Below are 13,190 nucleotides of genomic sequence, written 5' to 3'. Positions count from 1 at the left end.
AATAAGGAGTGAAGCTGACCAGCCTCCCCTGAGGCCAGCACACGCCCCGTACCAGCTGCTGTGGTCTGGGGATGGGTTTCTGGCCTCTCGGGGGCTGAGCTGTTTCCTTCAGGAGAGCATGTGACAGGGTGGTGGGGGAAAGTATGAGGATCATTCACATTTATGGAACACTTCCTACTGCCAGCCGTGCTAAACACTTTATCCCAGTTAATCTTTACAACAATCCAAAGAAGGGATTATGACTTATCCCCTCTTACAAATCAGGAAACGGAAGCTCACAGAGGTTACTGAGGCCCCACGGCTAATGCCTGGATGACCAGGCTCAAGCCTGGGAGCTGGGCTCCAGGACCCACGCTCCTGGCCACGGACCACATTACTTGTATGCAGTTCTGAGGCTGAATATAGGCTAGTCAGGCCCTGTGAGGAACCCAGAGTCCTAAGACTCCAGCAGCCCTCTCCCAGGCCCCTGAAGGCCCATTAAGGCCAGTCCTGTGTGCAGCATCTCCCGTCCACAAGGGCCCATAAGTGTACTGATTCAGACCAGGGCCCCAGTAGGCTGGCCATAGGTGGCCCGCAACAGCCCCTTCCTGGTAAAGTGGACAGACACCCTATGACCTGCCACAGACTGTAGCAGCAGAAGGGCCCAGAATGTCTGTGAATGTGACTGGACCGTGGAACAGAGGAGGGGCAGCAGGAGGCCCTGCTGATGGGGTGTAGGACAGGCCAGGGCTAAGAGGGGTGGGGCAGCTGGGGCTCCCTCCAGCCACGACAAATGAGCATCCACTTGGCCCAGCCGTCCAGCCCACACTGGAGCCCACTCACTCAGCTCCAAGGGGCCAAAATCCAAGAATATCAGGCTGGAGCAGAAAGGGGATGCATGAGCTCATGAGAGTCCAGGAGGAGGGTGCGAGGAAGCACAACTGGGTCCAAGAGTTCATATCGAGAGACCTTCGTTCTCCTCGGTATGAGCCCCACAGCTGGTCTTACACCCGCGGCCAGGGACTGCCTCTGAACCAACTGTTATCCCCGAGGGATGGAAGGTTTACTGGTTGGCCAGGACTGGTGACCCAGGGGAAGGGCTGGAGATGGGGTAGGATCTGCTCACCTGGCCCTCAGGATCTGAGATGGAGGAAAGGGAGGTGCTCCAACCACTTGGGGGAGGGGTGGGGCACAAGAGGACCCAACTGCTGGGCCAGAACACTGCGCTCCGGGCCAGTTCCTCTCGCTTCTAAAGATCTGTGCTAGACTGTGCTGTTCCGAGCCACGTGTCAGAGATAAGTAGGACAGTTTGGCTGTGACCAGAGCTGCTCCCGGGTGTGTGACCTGGGCAGTTACCAAGGTGGCACTAGTGGTAAAAGACCCATTTGCCAATGCAAGAGATGCAAGAGACACGAGTTCTATCCCTGGGTTAGGAAGATCCTAGGAGGAGGGCATGGCAGCCCACTCCAGTACTCTTGCCTGGAGAGTCCCATGGACAGAGGAGCCTGGCAGGCTGCAGTCCATGGGGTTGCAAAGGGGCGGACAGGACTGTGAGCACATCCACAGCACACTCAGACGGCCCCGCCCATGGTTTACGGCTGTGCTGTCACGATTCTGCAGCTCTTAGCAGAGTGCACGTTATGGGCACCGCATTTCATTTGCAGATTGGGTAGCAGGTCAAGGCCCTGAGCAGCCTCCCCTCAATACGTGCACACGCGATCCCAAAGCAGTGCTCGTCCAAGTTTATTCTCTCTGTGTGTGCCAGGAATTCCTCCACGTCCTCATGTCCCCAAGGAGGCAGTCACGACGATGACACATTCTCCCTGAGATCTGGGAAGGGGCTGTGAGACCATCTATATGGCTGTAAAACCCAACGACTCTGCCACTTATGGACAAGTCAGGCTGGGGTCGTGGGATCATAGGGTGTGAGTGTGTGTGTGTGTGTTCTCCTGGCCACTGAGAATCTGATTTCCCTCCAGACAGAGATTCTTAATGTCTAAACCAAGAACTTCCAGATGTTCAAGCTGGATTTAGAAAAGGCAGAGGAACCACAGATCAAATTGCCAACATCTGCTGGATCATAGAAAAAGCAAGAGAGTTCCAGAAAAACATCCACTTCTGCTTTATTGACTATGCCAAAGCCTTTGACTGTGTGGATCACAGCAAATTGTGGAAAATTCTTAAAGAGGTGGGACTACCAGACCACCTCACCTGCCTCCTGAGAAACCTGTATGCAGGTCAAGAAGCAACAGTTAGAACCGGACATGGAACAGTAGACTGATTCCAGATTAGGAAAGGAGTACGTCAAGGCTGTATATTGTCACACTGCTTATTTAACTTATATGCAGAGTACATCATTCAAAATGCTGGGCTTGGTGAAGCACAAGCTGGAATCAAGATTTCCAGGAGAAATATCAATAACCTCAGATATGTAGGATGACACCACCCTTATGGTAGAAAGCTAAGAGTAACTAAAGAGCCTCTTGATGAAAGTAAAAGGGGAGAATGAAAAAGCTGGCTTAAAACTCAACATTCAAAAACCGAAGATCATGTCATTCAGTCCCATCACTTCATGGCAAATAGAGGGGGAAAAATGGAAATAGTGACAGACTTTATTTTCTTAGGCTCCAAAATCATTGCAGGTGGTGACTGCAGCCATGAAATTAAAAGATTCTTGCTCCTTGGAAGAAAAGCTATGACAAACCTACACAGCATACTGAAAAGCAGAGACATAACTTTGCCAACAAAGGTCCATCTAGTCAAAACTGTCATTTTTCCAGTAGTCGTGTATGGATGTGATAACTGGACCGTAAAAAAAGCTGAACACCAAAGAACTGATGCTTTTGAACTGTAGTGTTGGAGAAGACTCTTGAGAGTCTCTTGCACTTCAAGGAGATCAAACCAGTCAATCCTAAATGAAATCAATCTTGAATATTCATTGGAAGAACTGATACTGAAGCTGAAGCTCCAAATCTTTGGCCACCTGATGCAAAGAGCTGACTCATTGGAAAAGACCCTGATGCTGGAAAAGATTGAAGGCAGGAAGAGAAGGGGGTGACGGAGGATAAGATGCTTGGATGGCATCACCAACTCTATGGACATTAGTTTGAGCAAGCTCGGGGAGTTGGTGATGGACAGGGAAGCCCAGCCTGCTGCAGTCCATGGGGTCGCAAAGAGTCAGACATGACTGAGAAACTGAAATGAACTGAAACCCACATTGGAAGAACATCGAGGTGTGCCCTGCAGTGGTCTAGAGCCTAAAGACACATACACCGCTATCCCAGAACCCCAGCCTGACTAGTCCATAAGTTGCAGGGTGGTTGGGTTTTACACCCAGGTAGATGGTCTCATAGCCCCTTTCTTGGTCTCTAGGAGAGCATATGTCATTGTTGTGTCTGACTCCTTGGGGACATGAGGATGTGGAAGAACTTCTTGTACACACAGAGACAAAAACTTTTGTTATAAAAATCCATGAGACTTTGGCAGCATCTCCACACAGAAAATTCCCCTCCAAATCTTCCCCCAACACTGATTCTCTGGGGACAACTTGTCAGCCTCCTTCAGTCTCCAGGCTGGACCAGGGGCCCCAGGAGGGTGAGGGGCTTGGTGCTCTGATCAAGCCAGAGGGGATATCTCCGAGAGCTAGCTCTCCCTCCCCCATCCCGGTTCCTGGCCCTGGTCTCCTTCCACTGCTGGCGTTGGCAGGTGTTTCTACAGCAGGTCAGCTCTGCACTGGAAACCCCAGTTCACACGAGACCGTCTCCTCCTGTGCGTGCTGGCCTGGACTCATCGTTAATATCACTGCCTTCACTGCCCACAGTATCCTCCTCTGTGTGACCCATTCTCTCTGGCGTGATGGTTGCTTCTATGTGTCAACTTGCCTGGGCCGAGGGAGGCCCAGCCCAGATGCTGGTAGGAGGAACTTTCTGGTGTGTCTGAGAGGGGCTTTCAGGAGATGTATTTGCATCAGAGGCTGAGCAAGGAGGTGCCCTCCCCAGTGTGGGTAAGGATCACACAGCCTCCTGATGCCTGAATAAAACATGGAAATGAAGGAAGGAATGCCCTCTCTCTGAGCTGCACATCTGGCTCCTGCCCACGGGCATTGGCCCTCCTGGTTCTTGGGCTTTTGGACTGGCACTGTGTGCCCCACTCTCTCAAGCCTTTGCATTGAATTAAGCCCCGGCCTTGTGTTCCCCAGGCTTCAGTGTGGAATTAGTGGACCGTGGGCCTCTTTGGCCTCATAATTACATGAACCAATTCCTACAATGACTCTCCTCTTTTGTGTCTCTCTAGCCTCCTGGGTCTGCAGGATCCTGACTAACACACATGCTGCTGCTGAGCAGAAAGTTCAGGATGAGTATTCTGCATCAGTTCTGGAGTTTCTGGAATCTGTTCTCTGACCTGATTAGATGAAAAGATGCTAAGATTCAATTTCCAGTAGTCGAATCAGCACTGGCCATCCTGTTGATATGTTGCTGTTGAGTTGCTAAGTTGAGACTCTTTGAGACCCCATGGACTGTAGCAGCCCAGGCCTCCCTGTCCCTCACTATCTCCTGGAGTTTGCCCAAGTTCATGTCCATTGACTCGGTGATACCATCCAACCATCTCATCCTCTGTCACCCCCTTCTCCTTCTGCCTTCAATCTTTCACAGCATTAGGGTCTTTTCCAATAAGTTGGCTCTTTGCATCATGTGGCCAAAGTATTGGAGCTTCAGCATCAGTGCCCTAATGAATATTCAGGGTTGATTTTCTTTAGGATTGACTGGTTTGATCTTATGTCTAAAAGACTCTCAAGAGTCTTCTTCAACACCACAGTTCGAAAGCATCAGTTCTTCTGCGCTCAGCCTTCTTTATGGTCCAGCTCTCACATCCGTACATGACTACTGGAAAAACTGTAACTTTGACTATATGGACCTTTGTGGACAAAGTGATGTCCACTTTTTTTTTTCTTTTAATATGTTCACTTTTTAATACGTTGTCTAGGTCCTCCTTATGTGGGGATGCTGTGACTCATGAAATGGTGCCCTCTAGTGGCCATTGGAAGAATTGAACATCAATGTCACAAGTTTTCCCAAAAGAACTTAACTTGTGACCAGTGGATCCTGGGACATTTTGTTGTTGTTCAGTCACTCTGTCGTATCCGACTCTTTGCAACCCAATGGACTGCAGCATGCCAGGCTTCCCTGTCCTTCACCATCTCCTGGAGCTTGCTCAGACTCATGCCTGTTGAGTCGGTGATGCCATCCAATTATCTCATCCTGCTGCCCCCTTCTCCTCCTGTCTTCAATCTTTCCCAGCATCAGGGTCTTTTTTAATGATTCGGCTCTTAGCATCAGGTGGCCAAAGTATTGGAGCTTCAGCTTCAGCATCAGTCCTTCCAATGAATATTCAAGATTGATTTCCTTTAGGATTGACTGGTTTGATCTCCTTGAAGTGCAAGAGACTCTCAAGAGTCTTCTCCAACACCACAGTTCAAAAGCATCAATTCTTTGGCATTGAGCCTTCTTTATGGTCCAACTGTCTCGTCCATACATGACCACTGGAAAACCATAGCTTTGACTAGATGGATCTTTGTCAGCAAAGTAATGTCTCTGCTTTTTAATACGCTGTCTAGGCTTGTCATAGATTTTCTTCCAAGAGGGACATTTTAGGAGTACAATAAATATATATTTTTTAAAAACCACTTTATCTTATACCTTTTATTTTCTTATATTAATTCAAAACATAACCATGTTTGTTTTAATATAAGGACATGTTTGTTTTGTTCTGTTTAAATAAAGCTCTCCACGTGGTCCCTGAGAGCCCCTTTGAGTGCACATCTGGCCATCTTACCAGGAGGGTCTTAGAGATGAATTCCTGGCTGTTCTCTGGTCTCTAGGCAGAGAAGGCTTTGTCATGTAGGGCTGCCAGATTAAATACTGCATTAGGTTTGAACTTCAGGTAAACAAGGAATGACTTTTCAGTAGAAGTATGTCCCCAGTATTGCCTGGGAGAAGACTGGAAATAAGCCTGTCAGGTCCTGTATGATTCCCATCTGCTCCGACTCGGAGACTAGCTGGTCCAATGGGCCCTGACCCCTGTAAGAACGCACTTTGCTCACAGAGTCTCTGTCATTTAGAGGCAGAACTTTGTCAAGGTTATTAGGATAATCAGACTCAGACCTCTCCAGGGAACAGACCTCAACCTGGAGCCCCAGATTTGGCAGGTGGTTATCCTGCCCATGTGAGGACCTTCTGTCGGTTTCTACTTCCCCTGAAGGATTGATGTGTACACAGCAAGCGGTGTTGGCAACAACATAGGTGCTACCTGGCTCTGCCAGCAGATTGTAGAGGGTTATATTGCTGTCCGCCACCGCTTGGCTGGGCTTCCCTGGTGGCTCAGTGGTAAAGAATCTGCCTGCCAATGCAGGAGATGTGGGTTTGATCCCTGGGTCGGGAAGATCTTCTGGAGGAGGGCATGGCATCCCACTCCAGTATTCTTGCTTGGAGAATCCTATGGACAGAGGAGCCAAGTGGGCTACAGTCCACGGGGTTGCACACAGTCAGACACAACTGAAGCAGCTTAGCACGCATGCGTGCACACCAACTGGCCAGCTAGTTCGCTGAGTCTTGCTGGTCTTGGGGAAGGTCCCAGTCATTGTGTACTGGTGAGAAATGGAGTATTTCCTGCCACATCAATAAATAAGGATGTCACAGCCATCAGTGATTCCTCCAAATGTGAGTTTCTGAACCCCAAGGGCCCCCAGGAAGAACAATACCTGCTATCTGGCAGTCACCAGCCACACCCCACGGTGAGCACTGAGGATGTTAAAGATGCAGGATACTGGTCCCAGATAGCCAAGATGCACACGAAAGGGATGAGTCCAGTGAGCCCCTCTTTGCATTTTCCCACACACAGTAAAGTGCTAAGATCCTTAACTTGAGATATCTGATTTTCCTTAATTAACAATAATCTTTTGATGTTTGGACTACCTGCCCCTTGTTGCAAACTTCTACAGAACCTGACTGCCCACTGTCCATCTCCTTGGAGCAGTTCTCTCAGGGTCACTTGAGATACTGTCTCCCGGGCTTGAAGTCCTAAAAATTCCCAGTGAATAAAACGTAGCTCTCAACTTATATAGATTGCACGTATTTTTTCAGCTGACCCTGTCCAGGAGGATACAACAGGAATGGGGACGAGAGGCTTCATGCCCAGCCGGCAAACCTGCATGAAGTCCAGGGCTGTGCTGATTTTTATCTGGGGGCTGCTTCACCAGGAGCAGCTGAGGGTTCTGTAGGGCAAGGTGAGTACCCAGTCGCTCCCGGTCGATGCAGCTCTCTGGGCTGAGGGGCTTCTCACCACATCCCTGGGAACCTTCTGCCCCTGCAGTCTCACCTAAACCTTTGAGCACCAGTTGTCCAATTCTGGGAGGGAAGTCACTCCCTCAATGCAACTGACATGCCCTTGGTGTCACCCTGTGTGTTGAGCTTGGTGATGTCATTGTGTCAGGGACTCAGGGCTGAGCTGCACCACCTGTTTCTCCTGAAGCCAGAAAAGCAATCAGCCAAGTCAAGAATGACTTACCCACCTGGGGAATGGGCTGTCACTGACCACTACAGTGAGGACATCTGGCACCCTGGTGGCATCCAGCCTGGAATGGCCCCTTGTCAGTTTCTGTGTCCCTGAGGCCTTCTTGATCAGCCAGACAGGGCTGTTAGATGGTGGCAGGAGGGTCTGTAACATTCCTGTGTGCAGCCAGTCCTCAGTTAATAATGTCCCACATCTGCCGGGAGGGCAGCCTAGCTTGTGATGGAGCCCATTGGGCTTGCATGACTTAGGAGGTTGGGTGGAAGTAGACATGCCTCATTATTTTGGCTCAGATTTTTTGCTGAGGGTTAGAGGCCTTCAGACGACACTGACGTTCTAAGCCACAAGCTGCCAATATGCCAGGGCCCACCGTGCACTCCTCTATGAGACTGGCCATCGTCAGCACCCATGACAGTCCAAAGGCCCCACCCACAGGGGTATCAGCACCTGGTGTCACAGAGCATCAGTTCACCCTCAAACCCCCCAACGTCAGCCATTCAATCCCACCCTAATGGGGACCTGAAAATATCATGTGGTCATGAACACCCTGAACCCTAGAAGAGTTTGAATCCCCACCTTTCTCCCCTTTAATCTGACAGGAGTGGAGGGTCACTGGTCCCAGTGGGGGTTGGAGACCTCAGTCCATCCCTGTCTGCCAAATGCCTGAGAAAATTGGGTCTGAACGTCCCTTCACCAAACAGACACTAGGCTGCACAGGGCCCCCCCACTTCTGCCCACGTCTGTCCTTCATTCTGTGCTTCATCCTGAGGGAAGGACCTCATTTCTGCAGTGCCATTCATGGCTGTATATGCTGAGTGAGGCCGGCAAGCGACTGGCCTGGTGGAGCCCCTCACAGGGCCCTGCTTCCCTCTGGCATCATCCATGGCCCCTGGGACGCCCTGGGAGCATCCCTGTGGCTGGAGGGCACCTGAGCAGCCCGTCACCCCCACTCCCCAGGGAGCTGGCGTTGCCCTAGGGCCGCAGGCTGAGGAGCCTGTGCTCCCACCAAGCCACGGGGTGCCCCTGGGTGCCCCTGCTCACTGCACCATTGTCTAGAAAGTTGCCTCTGTCATCTGTTACCAGGAGCAGAAGTTTGAAAGATCCTGCCCTTGGCATTGTGTGGTACCCAAGTCGCCAGGGAAAAAACACCAAGCTCTGGACGGAGCCATGTAGAGAAGACACATCGGATCAGCCTCAGCAGCAAACGCGGCCCCTGGGGGCGGGAGGCCATCCAGGGCCACTGGCCTGGCACAGCCCTCCTGTGCCCATCAGGAGGGCCACGCCTCTCCCTTGAGCAGTGGGTGGCCGGCTGCCATGTGACACAGAGCAATGGAGCCTGATCCTCTCCCGCTGGGGACGATATGCTCCAGGCCCAACGTCTGTCCGGAAGTAGATAGTGATGGTTTAGTCGCTAGGTCCTGTCCGACTCTTGCGATCCCATGGACTGCAGCCTGCCAGGCTCCTCTGTCCACGGGACTTCCCAGATGAGAATACTGGCATGAGATTGCCATTTCCTTCTCCAGAGGATCTTCCCGACCCAGGAATCGAACTTGGGTCTTCTGCATTGCAGGCAGATTCTTAACTGAATGAGCTATGAGGGAAGCCCTCCAGAAGTGGATGAGTGGGGTGGAAAGACTGCACACATAAGACTGCCTCTTGCAATAATCCCTTCATGATCCAGCAACCCCACTTCTGGGTATAAAGCCCAAGGAATTGTGAACAGGATTTCAAAGAGCTAAACCCATTTCACCGCAGTGTCACTCACAATGGAGACAACGTGTAAACAACCGAACATCCATTGGCAAACGCTGGTACATACCATGTGGTACAGACATCAGGAGAATGGTATCAGCCCAAAGAAGAAGGAAGTCTTACTGTGCTACATACAACATGGATGAGCCATGTGGACCTCGCATCGACTGAAGCAAACCAGATATGAGACACACCCTGCGTGAGACCGCTCCCTGAGGACCTACAATTGTCAAAGTCTTAGCAAGTTTGACTCTGAGGCCTCAGGTGGGGGAGGAAGACTTGCTCCATGGGTAGAGTTTCAGTTTTTTGAGGGAAAAAATATCCAGGAATCAGATGCATAGCAATATACACGGAGATGACACCACTGCCCTGCACACTAAAACTGGGTCTGGTTTTGTGCTACATGCTTTTATCACAATAAAACAACAACAAGAATTTCCATTTATCTGTCCTAAAACCATTGCTTCCAGACCCCTGGGTAGTATTCCTTACTTCTGTGTACTGTGTGACCTCCCAGAGCTGTCCATGCCGGAATCCACAGAACCTGTGATCACGTTAGAGAACGTGGCAAGGACAGTGAAGTTTGCTGATGAGTTAGGGTGACTAATAAGCTGACCTCAGATGGGGAGATAGCTCATGAATTTTGGGGTAAGCCCCGTCTGAGCACAAGCAGCCTACAAATGGGAAGAAGTAGGTTGGAGAGGAGGTCAGCTCAGAATTGCGTGCCAACCTCCCACACAATGTTTATAAGTTGGTGCCCTAACTCACAGAGCGACTGTGTTACGATATAAGGACTTCAGCGGGTCACTGGATGTTTGGATCGTATCACCAACCCAATGGACATGAGTTTGAGCAAACTCTGGGAGATGGTGAAGGACAGAGAACACTGGTGTGCTGCACTCCACAGGGTCACAAAGAGTCGGACACAACTGAGCAACTGAACAACAACAACAACAACAAGAGAGTAATTAGGTTAAATGAGGTCAGGGGGGCAGGGGCTTCAATCTGTGCCTTTGTAAGAAGAAGCAGGAATTCTCTGGCACTCCCGTGGTTAAGACTCCACCCTGCGACGCAAGAGGGTGTGGGTTCGATCCTTGGTCAGGGAGTCAAGATCCCACATGCTGCAGGGTGTGGTCAAAAAGTTTTAAGAAATAATTTTAAAACATTAAAAAAGAGGCAGAGAAAGAGATCTCCTTCTCTGTCCCACCTGAGGACAGTGGGAAGGGAAATGTGGCCACCAGGAAGTGAGACCTCCCCAGAAACCAACCCTGACAGCACCTCGAGCTCAGATTCCTGCCTCCAAAATCGTGAAACAGTAAACATCTGTGGTTTAAGTCCCCAGCCTGTAGTTTTGTGTTATTTCAGCCTGAGCTGATGGAGCCAACCCTCTGGCTGGCTTTGATGATGGAGGAAGTGGTCAGGAACCAAAGATACAGACAGACGCTGGCAGCTGGAAGTAGATTCTCCCAGAGAACCTTAGGAAGGAATGCATCAGCTCTGCCCATGCTTGTGAGTCCAGTCCTGCAAGACCCATGTCACTGTGGTGGTGGTTTAGTCTCTAAGTCGTGTCCGACTCTTGCGACCCCAACACTGTAGCCCACCGGGCTCATCTGACCATGGGGATTCTCCAGGCAAGAATATTGGAGTGGGTAGCCGTCCCCTTCTCCAGGGCATCTTCCCAATCCAGGGATCCCACCCAGGGCTCCTGCATTGCAGGCAGTTTCTTTACCAGCTGAGCCACCAGGGAAGCCCCTGTATGCAATAGAAGGGTAAGATGAGAGATTTGTTTGTTGTAGTTACTGACTTTGAGGCAACAGGAAACTCACACTTATATCAGGACTGAACATGTATTTCAAGAATCTGGATTCTTACTAACCCTAACTTCCATGATTTTACAGATTCAATCACATTTTCTTAATCTTTCCAGAACTTTGTAGACTAACCAGTCCAATTTTTTTTAAAGATTTTTGTTTGATTTGGACCATTTTTAGTCTTTATTGAATTTGATACAATAGTGCTTCTGTTTTACGTTTTGTTTTTTTTGCCTGTGAAGTATATGGGATCTTAGTTACCCAACCAGGGATTGAACCTGTGCCTCCTGCATTGGAAGGTGAAGTCTTGACCACCGGACCACCAGGGAACTCCTTCCAATTGCTTTTAACACCCATGTGCTGTGCTATGTCTTCAGTCATGTCCAACTCTTTGAGACCCCATGGACTGTAGCCCACCAGGCTCCTCTGTCCATTGGATTCTATAGGGAAAAGAATACTGGACTGGGTTGCCATGCCTTCCTCCAAGGTATCTTCCCAACCCAGAGATCAAACCCATATCTCATATCTCCTTCATTGGCAGGCAGGTTCTTTACCATGAACACCACCTGTGAAGCCCTCTTTAAAAATAGCCTCTGGTTATTTTAGACCTCTTTGCCCAGGCCTTCTTCCTTTTCCTTGCCTCTGGACATACATGATGAAAACTATTGCAGAACTCGGGATTTCGCCTTATTCCGGTTGGGGATAAGGTCACCATGATGGCTTAGTGTAGCTAATTGACTCCGTTAAAGTCGTTGCCCAGATGCTGCTGGCTCTGTTGGCTGTGGCAGCAGATGAGGCCAGTGTCTGTGGGAACAGCAAACAATGGCTCTTTATCGCCTTTGTAACTGACTTCTCACAGCTATCATTGTAGAGTCTGGGTTGTGTTTCCCTAAATGTAACAGGCTCAATGCCATCTTTTAACTGGCTCACTGTGCCTGAAGGAATTTGCATACATTTTGCCACCTGGAGGAACTTCACATCATCTGTGAGGTTGGATATTTACCAGCACATTCTCTACTTGAACACACTGCAATACAGTTTTTAGTAGACACCAGCCCTTCCACTTGGGCTTCCTGGTGGCTCAGTGGTAAAGAATCCACCTGTGGTGAAGGACACACACACGGGTTTGATCTCTGGGTCGGGAAGATTCCTTGGTGAAGGAAATGGCTATTTACTCTAGTATTCTTGCCTGGAGAATCCCATGAACAGAGGAGCCTGGCAGGTTACAATCCAAGGGGTTGCAAAAAGCTGGGCATGACTTAGTGGCTAAGCAACAACAACAAGCCCTTCCACTCGGCACTTAATCATATTTCATCCAAAAGAAAGTCAGTTCACATCTATGAAGTTGTCTGGCCCTAATTTTGTCCCAGACATGACTTTCGTCTCCTCCAGCTGATACCCTACCCCACAGCCACCAGTGGTAACTTACTAATATCCTCCCTGTGTGTTTTACATGGTTTGAATTTTGTTATTAGGTTGTTGTTGTTCAGCTGCTCCAGTTATGTCTGAGTCTTTGTGACCCTGTGGACTGTAGCACACCAGGCTTCCCTGTCCTTCACCAACTCCCAGAGTTTGCTCAAACTCATGTCCATTGAATCAGTGATACCATCCAACCATCTCATCCTCTGTCATACCTTTCACCTCCTGCCTTCAATCTTTCTCAGCATCAGGGTCTTTTCTTTTTTTAAAAAAATTTTTTAATAGATTTTATTTTTGATAGCAGTTTCAGGTTCAGAGAAAAATTGAGGGGAAAGTACAGAGAGTTCTCATATGTCCCCCTTCCCATACACACACACAACCTCCTCCACTATCAACATTCTGCACCAGAGTGTACATTTGTTACAGTCGATAAACTTAGACTGATACAACCTCTTCGCCAGAGTTTACATTAGGGTTCACTCTTGGTGTTGTATATTCTATGGCTTTGAACAAATGTATAGAGATATTTATCCATTATTATAGTATCATATAGAATAGTTTCACGGTCCTAAAAATCTTCTGTACTGTGTATTTTCATGCTCCCCTCCCCCCAGCTCCTGGCAAGCACTGATCTTTTTACTGTCCACAGTTTTGCCTTTTCCA

The sequence above is a fragment of the Oryx dammah genome, unplaced genomic scaffold (genome assembly GCF_014754425.2).
Source record: "Oryx dammah isolate SB20612 unplaced genomic scaffold, SCBI_Odam_1.1 HiC_scaffold_10, whole genome shotgun sequence".
Classification (NCBI taxonomy): Eukaryota; Metazoa; Chordata; class Mammalia; order Artiodactyla; family Bovidae; genus Oryx; species Oryx dammah.
The sequence above is the reverse complement of the archived record's forward strand: the minus strand, read 5'-3'. Positions refer to the sequence as shown.